Here is a 14634-nt window from a genome sequence, read left to right as displayed (position 1 = left end):
CCTCCAATTATAAAGTCAGCCTTGAGGCAGAGAGACATTCCTGAGGGGCCTGGAGCCCCTAGACCTTTCAGTCAGACCTTCACAGGCTGGAATATCCTCAGCCAAAATAGAGACAGGAGTGTTCATACCTGCTATGTTCTGGTTAGCCCAGTTCAACCCCTACCTCCTCATTGTGATCACTGGGGTTTTTAGAAAGCCATCCTGCTGAAGAGGACACCTAGGAAATGGTGACCCTGTTTGGAGGCAGCAGCAGATGATAGACCCCCCTTATAGTTGAGACCACAGCTCAAATCCCAACACAGTTGTTTACCAGCTCTGGGACCTGCAGCTAAGTTGCTCAGCCTCCTGGTACCAATTCCTCATCTGTAAAATGCAAATAAAATTACCATGAAAATACTGCTAGCCTCAGTCCTCAGGATTGTAAGACTGTAGATGGATTTGCTGTTGTGCAATGCTTCTTGCTCTTCCTGTAAATTCCGAAAGGGTCAGATTTCTACAGCAGCATGTCACCAAGTTTGTCTCCCTTGAATGACATAACACTAGGGAAGCCCCAAAATTTCTTCTGAGTTGTATTTTCACAAACAGAGTTCTGATTTTTTAAGTCAGAAGTTTGGAAAGTTTTGCCCAAGATTGGTTCCTTAACAGCTGTGTCTAGATAATATAACCTGATGTTTGATGTTATGAGCTTATATCTCTTCATAATGTCTATACAAAACATATCTTTCAACTAGATTTGACTTGTTAAAATCTAAGATTTTAAATTGCTTAAAATGTTCACTCAAAGAAATTAGTTAGCTTCATTACATGAAACTTTGCTATGATTATTACATTGTCCTGAAACCCTTGTACACTTTCCAGTTTACAAGAGATATTACCAAAATATACTCACAGATTTGGAAGATGAGGATGTGGACATCTTTGTTTATCTATAGGACTATCAAGAACCATTATGGGTTTCTACACAGTAGAATGACTTGGTCAGATTTTTATGTTAAAAGATAATGTCTGTAGGGTAGAGGCAAAGATTCTGGACAAGTCCAGGTGGATGCTGGTGAGGATCTGAACTGGGAAGGGCATAAGACCCAACGAGAAAAAGGGACATGGAATACTCGTAGTAGAATGTAAATATTCAATCACTCTGTGAAAATTTTACCATTCTATTCTTTCTCAACCTTTTCCTTGCTGAATTAGAGGGATGGAATGTAATTATTTCTTACCCTCTGGGAGAGTTCAAAGACCTGGCCTCCCATGCCCTTAAAGAAAGGGATTTGACTATTTTGGCTGCTTTTGATTTTGGCTCTAGATTTAATGAGTCATTGAGGTCTGTTATAAGTGAACATTCGGTATGGAAGGGATAAAGGGGCTGTGGGGATGGACAGACTGAAGACAGGAGCAATAAATGGACATACTATATGGGACCCCAGATGCCTAAGAATTTATCTGGAGGAAGTGGCCCAAGAAGGGAAAAGCCTAGTGCTTAGAGAGTGGGCCTGAGGAGGGATCTGGGTCCTCTTCGATCCTCTTCTATGACAGCCCAGCAATCACTGAGCAAGAACCTCTTGCAAGATAAGGCAGAGACAGTCTTGAGGCTCACCAAGTAATTTCATTTTTCCTCCTGGACACACAAGGAGTCTATATTCTCCATTCCTCAGCATTTAGGTGGGACCATGTGCCTCGTTCTAGTCAATGGGATGTGGATGGAAGTAGCAAGTGCCACTTCCAGACCTGGAATATAGGAAACCACCTATGCTTGATCCTGCTTTCCCTTCCACTACACCCTGAGGCTCATAAATACAAAGACAGTGAATCTATAGGATAGGAAGAACTTGGAGGACACCCATCCTAGAGGGCTCTGTGTGAGGAGTATCTGCATTGAACTTTACATAAGTGAGAAATAAACATTTATAATGTAAGCCACTGAAATCTGGGGTATATTTGTTAATGTAGCATGGCCTTGCCTGTCGTGACTGAAATACCAACTGATTGTGCTTTTAGTCCCTAAGAGAATGTCACTTTGTGGGCACCAGAACCAGACCCCATAAGTTTACAGTGGGAGGGACATTTGGAAAGAAATACAATTTTCTGGGGTTCTTTCTGATTGCCTCTTGGTTGACCCTCCCCCACCCCACCCCGGCCATGGCACTTCAGGATGCCTGTGAATCCAAGAGGTGTCAGATCCTAGACACCTAGTAAAACACTGGGTGGTGGGAAGGTCTGACCTGTACTTAGGGGTCTGAACTGTACTTGCAAAGTCAGCACATGCAAGGGACCTCTAAGATGGGACAGCAGTTACCCACACCTTGGATACACTGTATTTTTTTTTTTTCTTTTTAAAATTAGAACAAACAGGATCCACATAAATGCTGCTTGCTGCTTTCACGGACCTAATCCCTGAAGCCAACTTTATTTTGACCCTGTAGTATGTGCTCTGTCTTAGCTTGAGTTACCCCCAGAGCAGAGCCTGAAACAAAGACCTGTGTGCAGGAGGTTTATTTAGCATGTGATCGCAGGGAGCAAGAGTAAGGGACCAGAAAGTATAAAGCAGGGAAGAAGAAAAAACTACTACAAGGATATTTTATCAGGTTATTTACTTACTGTGGGCGACTGAGGCTTGATCTCTCCAAGGCCTGCCGAGGAATGTATAGAGAGTTTCAGAACTGTCTACCAAATGATTTGACAGAGGGAGACACTGATTCATAAACTGTTGGCTGAGGGTGACCCCAGGAGGCAATAACTCTCCTGACTTCAGGGCTGTGCAGGGGGAGCATGCCTGGCAGTCGCCCACGGTGTCGGAACAGGTCGCAAAAGATGTTCAGGGCATGCTGAGGGCAACGTGCCACGTGCATGAAGCCACTGGAAGCCCACACAGCAGTTTTCCAAAACCAAGGGTGCAAAAAGCAGTGAGGCTGAGAGGATGTGAGGCAGGGCCCAACAGGTGTCTGATACAGAGTCCCCTTCCCAAAATATCTTGATCTCTTCATGGAGAATTCTTAGGGGTAGCAATTCCTGGCTCTTATTTCCCATTTTCTAGAAGCCAAAAGTCAAAGATACAGATCTGTCTTCTGCCCGATGTAAGCTCACCTCATCAGTGAGTGGCTGACTCCGGGAGGCAGGCCGTACACACCAGAAGGTCCTGGCAGGGTCGAGTTCAGTTTCCCAAGGTTGTGACCAACTTGATAACGTTCCCTTGTAGTGGCTTGGGGCGGGTGAGGGACATCCCAGAGAGTGCAGCACAGATGGGGGCCCGCTGAAGATCCTTCTTATACAGCAGCCGTGTCAGCAGCAACATTCCCACCAGGCTGTTTCTGGGTGGTGGTCTGTATTCCCTACTTCCTGAGTCTCCTTGTTCTCACCATTCCTTCACTTGAATTCCAGCATCCCTTTGGGCCTATGAACCCCTGGTCCCCTTTCAATAAATTCCCTTTTCCTTAAAATAGCCACAGGCTGATAGAAAATCAGTGAACAAATAGAAGACAAGGTGGGGGTGGGGTGGGGTGGAGAAGTAACACCATTGCCCTCCCTAAACACACTAGAACTCATCGCGTGACTCTGCCCTAATTTGTATAACAAACTACTGGATTCAATATCCAGGACATAATATATATATTATATGTACATGTATGCATTATGTATATTATGGCACCTATATGGCACAGGAGAATTCAATTGTCTCTAGAAACCAGCTCTTGCATAACTTGCTAGAGTTAACATTCATTAAGAAAAAAAGCCCTCTAATTTCTGCCTCAGCAGCTTATCAGTAGGAGTTGTATTAGAAGAGTATACACCCAATTTTATACTGACCTATAGATTGTTCTTGGTTCTGCTTCAGTCTAACTTAACCTTTAATGATATAATTAAAGAGGTATCAGGAAATATGGATTGAATACACACATTTGTCTCTCCTAACACCCTACTCAGATGATGGTGAAGGAATGCAAAAAGGCACACATGCTCAAGGGCAAAGGGAAAGAAAGTATGGAGGACCAGTCACTGAGTCATCAGCTTAAAGAAAGCTGACACCTGAACCAACAGTGGGAGAAGACAACACCCAAAAACAAGCTGACTCATGATGCAGAACCCTGGGCAGTCTCAAGAATTGGAGGCACCAGTTATCTCTGGAGACGAGGATGTAGGGTGATGCTGAAAACAGAAGAATTAGCTGGAAGTCTATGTTTGCCGCAGTCAGACATCCCTTCCCCAGCATATGCACCAGGCAAATACCCCTCCCCGACCAGGGCTGAAGGCTGGAAAGGTCAGCCCTGACCAGCTCTAGATTTGAGGACAACGGGCATCACTGAGGTATGCGTGAGGCCCTATGTTGACATGATGGGGGGTTAAATGTATCTGTGACAAGGAAGCATCTTACATTCTAAAAACTTTAGATAGACTACAAATAATTAATCACCATGTAAGTTTCAAAATTTTTACTTATCTTAGTGTCTAATTCAATATAACCTTTCTTAGCTATCATTTAAAAATACAACTTCAGGCCCTTGTAGGACCCAGTTTTGCCTTGCTTTTGGTAATACTGTGCTCTGGCAACAGGAGGAGTCCATAACCATGGTCCCCAGCCTAGGAAAGGAAAGCTGCCCTCAATACACCAGCCACCCAGATACTGTCCATTCTTGCGAGTACTTCCAGTGTTCAGCTCTGCTCATTGGTTCTTTATAACCCAGTGGTTATTGAGCACATTCTCTGGAGTTGAGTTGCTTGGGTTTGAACTTTGGCTCTGCTAGTTACCCACTAAGGGATCTTAGACAAAGTACTTAATTTCCTAGTGCCTCAGTTATTTTATGTAAAACAAATTTTTAAAATGCTTCCAACTCTTTGATGGTTATAAGATTTCAGGCTTTTCTATAAAAAAACCACCCATCGAAATCACACTGTGCTCCAAGAGAGAATTTTAAGAACTTTCAGTCATGGAGTAAATATTTGTGCTACCTCAAAATTCATATGTTGAAATCCTAACCCCCCAATGTGCTGCTGTTAGGAAATGGGGCTTTGGGGAGGTGATTAGGTCATAAGATGGAGCCCTCAAGAATGGGATTAGTGCCCTTATAAAGGAGACCCCAGAGAGATCTCCAGCTCTTTCCTCAATGTGAGGATACAGGAAGATGGCGGTCTGCAAATGGGAAGGAGGATCTCACCAGAACCTAACCATGCTGGCACCCTGATCTCAGACTTCTAGCCTGCAGAACTGTAAGAAATACATTTCTATTGCTAATAAGCCACCCAGTCTTGGACAATTTGTCATAGAGGCCTAAACTAAGACACTTTGTTTACAAAACAATGGATTGCTTTATCTTTTTCATGCCCACAGACTGAAATATCAAACAGAATTCTGAATAATGGGATATCTGGATTTTTAAAAAATCAAAACACTATGGCCTAAAATGCCAATTAACGCAGGTGGAAGGAAAGATGGAGCAAGAAAGTTGTCATTTTGAAACCATCATCATAGTAATTGATTTAGGCAAGAATCATCAGTGGATTCCAAAACCAGTGGTGAACATTTGGTGAGAAACAGGGTGTTTACATAGTCTTAGAGTATCTCCCCATAACTACTTATTAATTACAAAGGGAAAATAACTTCACAATGGGGAAACCTGGCAGATACTACTTTAAGGGAATGATTAAGTTTAATATCACAATTAATGAGACAAAGTCATATCACGTACCACCTGTTAGGATGTCTTGCAAGATATAAAACATCACTACTGAATTATTCCCCCCAAATTTGCATAACTTGAATTAATCATGAAGAAATGTCAGATACCCTCAATTTGTGGAGCCTTCTGCAAAATAATTGGTCAGTGTTCTTAAAAAATGCTAAGGTCATGAAAGACAAAACAAGGCTGAGGGACTGCGACAGATTAAAGGGGACTAAAGAGACATGCAAACTAAATTCAGTGCATGATTCTGGATTGGATTCTAGGCTAGGAAAAGAAATACAGATATAAAAGGAATAATTGGGACAATTAGTGACATTTGAATATTGACTGGGGATTAGATAATAGTTATTGTATCAATGTAGAATTTCCCGATTTTTTTAATTGTGCTGTGGTTACGAAAGAAATTGTCCTTGATTTTAGCATAGGCACACCAAGGTATTTAGGCATAAAGGAGCATGATGTCTGCAACTTACTCTTAAATAATTGAGAAAAAAAATCTGTGTGTGTGTGTGGTAGGGGGGTGTATGCCAAGAAAACAGTAAATCAAGTGGGACAAAATGTTTAACAACTGGTGAACCTGGGTAAAGGGCATGCAATATAGGAGTCCTTGCAATCTTTATAAGTTTGAAATGATCCAGTATTAAAGGTTATAAAAAAGTAAATATACTATAGCCAAAAGATTGCCTCCTGGATATAATATTCTACAGTTAGCATTCAGTGATTAAGGGTGATCCCAATAGACCAATTCATCCTGCTATCTCACCTTTGCAAACTTAGAGAAAACTTGCTTTCAAACTATACCCAGTGCTATGATTAAAAGCAAGATAGCTCCAGACTCCCAGAGTCCACTGAACTTGTAAGTATGAAGGAGAGAATCAACTGTTTTATGAATTATTCTTCTGATAAAATTTCTTGAAGGTAGTTTTAAGTTGTACCTGATATAGAACAGTGTGACACAATCTGTTAGTTACCACCCCAATATCCATTCTTCCTTGGTAACAAACCTCCTGGTTTTTAGGTAGGGATAGTGTTGCTCACAATAAAAGTTGTGTTTCCTAGCTTTCCTTGCAGCTAGGTGTGGCTACGTGGCTAAATTCTGAACGAAGAGACTAAAAAAAATTATATAGCAACTTCCAAGACACCTCCTTAAAAGATGTCATTGGCCCTTTTACCCTTCTTCTTTGTCTCTTCTACCATAATATTACCTGGAGTATAGACTGATGCTTGGATTTCTAGCAGCTATCTTGCTCAACAAAGGCAGGGTTCATATCCTAGGGATGATGGCACAATGAGACAGAAGGAAACCATGTGAGTCCCTTATTAAAAAAGAGCTCTCACACATGGATAGCTCAGTTGGTTAAGCGGCCAACTCTTGATTTCAGCACAGGTCATGATCTCAGGGTCATGAGATCGAGCCCCACATCAGGCTCTGCACTCAGTTTGGAGTCTGCTTGAGATTCTCTCTCTCCCTCTCCCTCTGCCTCTCCCCCCCACTAGCACTCTAAATAAATAAATAAACAAACAAATAAATGAAATCTTTTAAAAAAAAAAAGCTACCATACCAACCCTGGAATATCTGTCTAGTAAACTATTTTATATGAGAGAAAAAGATAAACATCCATTTTGCTCAGTCACTGCTAATTCAAGTTTCTATTATGTATCATAAAACAAAAGGTATTTTTTTTCTTAAATAAGGGGCTGAGGACTGACTTAGACTAATAATTTCTATAAAGTTTTCAGAAAATGATTCACTTCATGAGGGTGGATCCCATCAATGTTTTTCTCTAGAGCCTAGCAGAGCCATCATATAACTTCAGGTGATGAATTGTTCTGTGGATGAATGAAAATTCTTTTTGTTAAAATAACTCCAAAATGTTGCCTACAGCAATATTAGTAATTCATCCCAACTTGGTATTGTTTTGATTATTATAATTTGCTTCAAAGATCACATTAAATATTTTTCTTTCCCTATGAATCTTGGTCAAAAGTGATACAATCCTTATCTAGTGTTCTAGCTTGTTGAAGACAGAATTTTATGACTATATTGTTTGCTTTCATGGCATTGTTCTTTAATGGATCATAAAGTAAAGGGAATTAGGCAACATAGGGTGAGTTATCCTATAGGTACAATTCCAAAATCTCACTAGTTTTAAACCACAAAGTTTACTTCAGCAGACGGTCCTGCTCCATATCTTTCTTAATCAGCTGATGGAATTCCCTCCATCCGGACAAGAGGGAAAGGAATGTGACAAATTGCTTATTTGTTCTTATGGCTTCGATCAGAAATGAGACATTTCACTTCCACTCATATATCACTGGCTAAAGAAGTCACATGGCCACACCTGACTTGAAGGGAAAGGAAGTGCATCCTGCTAGGTATCCAGGATGAACATCCCAGAATTACTGGAGAACACTAATGATTATCAGACATAGTATTTCATAATTAATTCTGAGCCCATGTCTTCTCACTTCAGTCTTCTCCTGAATTTGTCTTCAGTAATTTTTTTAAAAGATTTTATTTATTTATTTGAGGGATAGAGAGAATGAACAGTGGGGAAGGGCAGAGGAAGAAGGGGAAGCAGACTCCCCACTGAGTCGATCCCAGGACCCTGAGATCATGACCTGAGCTGAAGGCAGACACTTAACTGACTGAGCCACCCAGATGCCCTGGCCTTCAGTAATTTTTAAATATAAGAAAAATTTGATTGGTAAATAGAATGGCCAGCTACATTTTTTATGATTATGGAAAGTAAAATTTTCCTGAGGAGATAGAGAATTAGCTCTAACTCTCCTAATCTGCCAGTGTTTGTTTGTAACTACCTGCTGATGAAAAACAAAACAACATGGCTTCTCAAAGCCTTGTCAGGTCAGTGTAGTCTATGTTACCTCAGATTGGTGGTTTATTAAGTGTGCAGGACTCCTAGGGAGTCTCTAGAATGGAGTTAAGCATTCACAAAATGCTTCCTTTTCCAGACATATCTGTTTGAGACTGTATTTTCTCCATTCACTTCAATGAAGGCAACATATTGCAACAGATTGAATGCAGAACAGACGAGAATCCAGTCATCTTTTATTAAGCAAGACATTAAAGAAATCAGCAAAAGATATTAGTTCTGGAAAATATAGTCATTTTTATATGAGTACATATTTCATGTTAATATGCAAGGGGTAATTGTTATTTTAAAGGAATTAATAAATACATAGTTTACAATTTGCTCAGTTTTAATTTTTAATAAAGTTAATATTGATAGATATAATCAACATAAGCTAAAGGTCTTTGGGGTCCTCAATAATTTTCATTTAACTTTTCATTTTGAAATAATTATTCTCAATAATTTTTAAGAATATAAAGGGGTCCTGAGGCTAAAAGGCTTGTGAAAGTAAATTAAAGGAAACCTCATTTAAAATGGAGTCAGGAAGTCCTGGAGGGGGAGCTTTCCTACACTACCAATCTAGGTAAGAAGCATACCTTGCATTCCCCAATAGGAAGAAGCTTACTTTACCTAGGAGGCAGGAGGATAGAAGAATTTCTCCTTGCCTAGCAGCAGCTCAGCCAGTGGGAAACCACCACACTCAGCCAATGAAAAGTTATAATAGACCTTCCAGCTTCCTCCTTTCCCCTATAAAAACAAGCCCTTCTCTTTTGTTTTCTGGACTTCTCCAGGGTTCACCATAGTTTACTTGTCTCAAATTGCAATTCTCTGCTATTCCCAAAGAAACTCATTTTGCTAGTAAAATAATTGGCTCTTTTGTGTTTTTAAAGGGCAATGGGCTTAAGAAACTGCTTGTTAAATTTCAGTGTAAACTTTCAAAAGACAGAACAACTAAATAGCATAGCACTTTTTCTACAATGAAGATTTTAAGGATCAGTGAGATAATTATAACAATTTGTATTTACCTACTCAAGGAGCACTGCCTTGTGGAACCACATCCTATTGCTGGGAAGAATAGTTTGGCATGCCCATATTAAAATTTCAAATCAACTGCCTATTTGGATTACAAAAGAGTATGTTCAGTTAATCTATTGAATACTACCTGAAAATAGAACTAGTCACTGAATGAAGATACATGCAGCTACAAATAACTAAAACACCTTTTGAGGGGGTAAAATTCAAATAAGAAAATTCACATTCTCATACCAAAAGTCCTGATGTTGGATATTTCCACAGATGGTTATCAAAATGTTCCCAGGATCTTTACCTCCTTCCAACCTGCTAGTTTCAGGATCTTAACCCATATAAGCTTTCATGAGCCCCAAATCCTGGTATAAAAAGTAAATATAAGATTGAGAGGTAGAACATGGAGGACTGGTGTGTTTCCTCCCATCCTTTTCTTTTAGGCAGTAAGAAAGACTTTTCCCACAATCACTCTGCCACATAGTACAGACTACTTTTTAAATATCATTGGTCAGAATTGGATCACATGACTGCCTAAACTAATCACCAGCAAGGTCACTTCATGATTCTCTCCTTGTGATTGAGGAAGACCCTAGTTTTTCCCAAAGCACTTGACTTCTTCATATCTGCACAAAATTGGGATTCTTTCAGCAAGAACGAGAGTGGGGGATCGGGAGCAGCTATGGGATAGGAAACCAGTAGGTTCTTGCACAGTCTTGACAACTGAAATGTCTCATTGTAGTAACCAAGATGATTATGGGATAACAGATAAAATTTAGACAAGTTTAATGCAGACCACACTTGTCTGTTTTTCCTATTTCAATTAATCAGTCATCACTGAGAGCCTAATGAATGCCTAGCAGCATTAAAGATAGACAAAGTCTCATTTTCTTATATCTTCACTGATAGTTCATTCTTAGCTTGTAACTTTCTGTAAATCGTCATATATATTTCATTCAGTAATAACAAAAAGTCAATTCTACTCAATTTCATACTACTAACTTTTGGTTTCCCTACTTAACTTATCATGCACATATTGCTGCTGCCATATTATACTATGACACCTTTTAAACTTAATACTTTGGGCTTCCCATTAAACTGGGAGTCATTTACATATTTAAGGAAAATGAATTTCATTCTAGAATCTAAGTAACTAATAAAACTCAGAAACAAATACAGAAAAATACTATTCAATATATCTTTCCTTCTCTGGTACAACCCACACATCGGCTGTCTGGTCTCCCACTAATAGCATGAACCAACCAGAACAGGTAGGTATTTTCTGCTATGATCTTGTATGGTCTGGATATAGCAGAAATAATTTATAGATCATTTAGGAAATGGTCCTCTCTCATTTTTCATTCAAGGCTCAGCCTAAATGTCATCTCTTCCTAGACCTTCCCTGATTACCCTGCTTAAGAGAGGCTTCCTCCGATTACTTTGTATTAAATCCCTCTTCAATTCTGTCTATAGAACTCTTACAGATCTGTGATTATCTTCTTCATTTATTTATTTTCTGTTTTCCAGCCAGAATACAAGCACTATGAGAGCTGGAAATAAGACATGTTGGTCTTGTTCAAACTGTATGCTCAGTGTTTAATACAGTGCTTGGCAGATAGCGGCTGATCAATAAATGGTTAACTGAATTTAATTTTCTTTTCTGAATCATCTCTCTATTTTATGTTTCATTCTAAAAACAAAAATTAAAACTAAATCTTCATGTTTATCATATTTTGGCCACTGACATTTAATAATATAGGATATTAAAATTGTATAGTTAATGACATTTAACATAAAGTGTCAGATGTGACAAAACATGGTAAAATACAGTTTGTAATGAGAACATCAATCTCCTTTTAGTCAAGTGAATACATTTTTTACATACTGTATTTTTATTTTATATAATTTATTAGGTAGGAAAAATTAACCTATTTGGGGCTAGCATAGAAGTTTAGAAATGTCTAGAAGCAAAGCCATCAAGAACTCTGAATAATTTACCTGTCCAAAGCTAAACTTCTGCAAATACTTTGTATCTTCAGTATACTTTGAATTGGAACCACCTTTCATAAACTCTCACTGTGGTTTTAATAATATACATCCAACTATAATATAAAGCATATTGTTTTTAGGCCATTACATATTTACTTTACTGTTATTGTTAACCAAGTAAGAAAGTTACTTAAGGAGCACAATGAAATCTGGCTGTTTTCAATGGAGATATTCCCATGTATGAGTGTGATTAGCACAGACTTGCTAAATCTCTCTCTGAGCCATCTGTGAGCACCTTCTTCGTTTAAAACAACACACGCTAGCTCTGCTCAGTTCTAAGTCAGTTTTACCACAACTGTTATCTTTATCTTAAACCTGGGAAGATCCTCAAATGCCTGAAGCTTGAAAATGCCACCTTTCACGAAGAATCTAATCTTCAAACTGAAAAAAGACCTCTATGAAATCAATTACCTCAACTAAGATTTTATCGGCATGAAGGGTTGACCATAGAAGTTTCAATCCAATTGTAAGGGGGAAAAGAGTATTTTAGCTTACTAATAAGTTTAGAAGCCCTTCATGTGTTTAACTTTCTGATAATGCACAATAAAAATCCTAGTTACTTGAAAACATTTGCTTGCTCTTTAGTTCGATCTCAAATTGAAGTGATGCAAACATTTCCTTTATAATGGCCTCAGTATGAGGGTCTGGCTCCTAACAAATCAGCAATAGTGGAGACTTTATTGACAGAGACCTGACATAGTTTGTCACTGCACTCAATAGTTTGGAAGCCTTAAGTCCTTATTGTAGACCCAGTACAATCTTTTCTAAAGATCTTATTCTGATCACCATGAATCAAAGCATTGATGTGGAGCCTTGCAGAGACTGCACTGCAATAAAACTACCTAGAACTGTCCAGAGGCCAGTGTAAATATAGCATATGCTTTAAAGCAAATTCCAAAGTTATAACAGACATTGTAACAACGACTTTTTCTATTCAAGATGCATATTTTTAAAAACCCCAAATCAGAAACACCTCCAATAGGCTTGATTCTGACTGCAGTGTTTAGTTTCTCAAGCCTAGACCGAGAATGGTTAGGAATCAATACTTTAATGTCATATTTAAAGTTTTCATATTGAGCTATATTTTGCACACCATAAAATTCACCCATTTTTACTGACAAGTTAATGACATTTAGTAAATTACAGAGCTGTGCAACTATCACTGTGATCCAATTTTAGAACATTTCTGTCACTCCAAAAAGATCCTCATACATATTGTGTGTAGGGTTTTGTATTGGATTTTTCACCATCTTTTTGCATGAAAACATAATTACATAACTAAAATAAAATACCCCAAATAAGTAAGTTAATAAATTTGACTCTGTTGGCATTCAGACACAAATGAATAATTGTGTTAGAAAGGAGCACACTGTATAAGTAGAGTCTTTTAAAAAGGAGTCTAGTTATAAGGCATATGTTATAATTTTCCTTAAATAATATTCATAAAGTCATGGATAAAAAAGGATGTGTATAAACTGAGACTGGCCCTGCTTTCATATAAGCAAAACTGACATTATAAAGGAGGCACATGGTGGCAATAGCATATGTGAGTCATTATATTCCCCTGATTCCTTCACACTTCTGTTTTTCACCTTAGTCTCTAAGTGGAGACTAAGTCATACCTTAGTTGAGGTCATCCTGTCCATTGAAAAGGGTGGGGCAACATCAGGTCACATTCAAAATGGGAACCTAGTTCAAGCTCTAATTTATCTTTTCATTTAATATTATTTTTTGGATAATAGAGAAGCACATACTCATTGTTTTTATGTGCTTTTGATTTTTTCCATCCATCCTCCTCAAGGACCATTGCCTAGCATCCTTTCTCCAGGGTATGTTTCTCTTCTCTCATCTTATAGTCATACAAAAATCCCAAAATTAAAAAAAACAAACATGTTAGGTACACATGTTTACCATGTGTAAGGTGAGTTTATAATACTTTCTTTTTAGTTGAATGAATGAAGATTTTTATGTTTTTAATCCTAAAAGATTATGCATATCTGTCTGCCTCATTGGTATGTTATGAAGAACATATTAATATGTTACATAAAGTACATATTTTAGAAATGGATAAATTCCTAGAAGTGTACATCTACCAAGACTGAAACATGAAGAAATCAAAAATCTGAACAGGACAATTACTAGTAAGGAAATTCAATCAGTAATCAAAAACCTCCCAACAAATAAAGGTCCAGGAGCAGAAGGCTTTACTGGTGAATTCTACCAAACATTCAAAGAAGAATTAATACCAATCTTTCTCAAACTCTCAGAAAATAAAAGAGGAAGGAACACTTCCAACTTCATTTTATGAGGCCAGCATTACCCTGATACCAAAATCAGACAAGGATCATATAAGAAGAGAAAATTACACACCAGTGTTCCTGATAAACATAGAGGCAACAATCCTCAACAGGATATTAAAAAACAGATTTCAAGCATACATTATAAGGATCATACACCATAACCAAGTGGGATTTATTCCAGGGATGCAAGGATGGCTCAACATCTATAAGTCAATCAACATGATATATAACATTAACAAAATGAAGGATAAAAGTTGTATCACCTCAACAGATTCAGGAAAAGTATTTGACAAAATTCAACATCCATTTATGATAAAAACTCTCAACAAAGTGGTTATAGAGGGAACATACCTCAACATAATAAAGGCCATATATGACAAGCCCATATCTAACATCACATTCAATGGTGTAAAGCTGAAAGCTTTTCCTCTAAGATCAGGAATAAGACAAGGATAACCACTCTTGCTGCTTTTATTCAACACAGAATTAGAAGTCTTAACCACAGTAATTAGGCAAGAAGAAGAAATAAAAGATAACCAAAATGCAAAGGAAAAAATAAAAACTTCTCCATTTGAGGATGCCATGATATATAGAAAACCCTAAAGACTTTGCCAAAAAATGTTAGCTAATAAATGAATTCAGTAAAGTAGCAGGATACAAAATTAATACATAAAAATCAATTGGGTTTCTATACACTAATAACAAATTATCAGAAAG

The sequence above is a fragment of the Neomonachus schauinslandi genome, chromosome 8 (genome assembly GCF_002201575.2).
Source record: "Neomonachus schauinslandi chromosome 8, ASM220157v2, whole genome shotgun sequence".
Classification (NCBI taxonomy): Eukaryota; Metazoa; Chordata; class Mammalia; order Carnivora; family Phocidae; genus Neomonachus; species Neomonachus schauinslandi.
Note: the sequence above shows the minus strand (reverse complement) of the source record.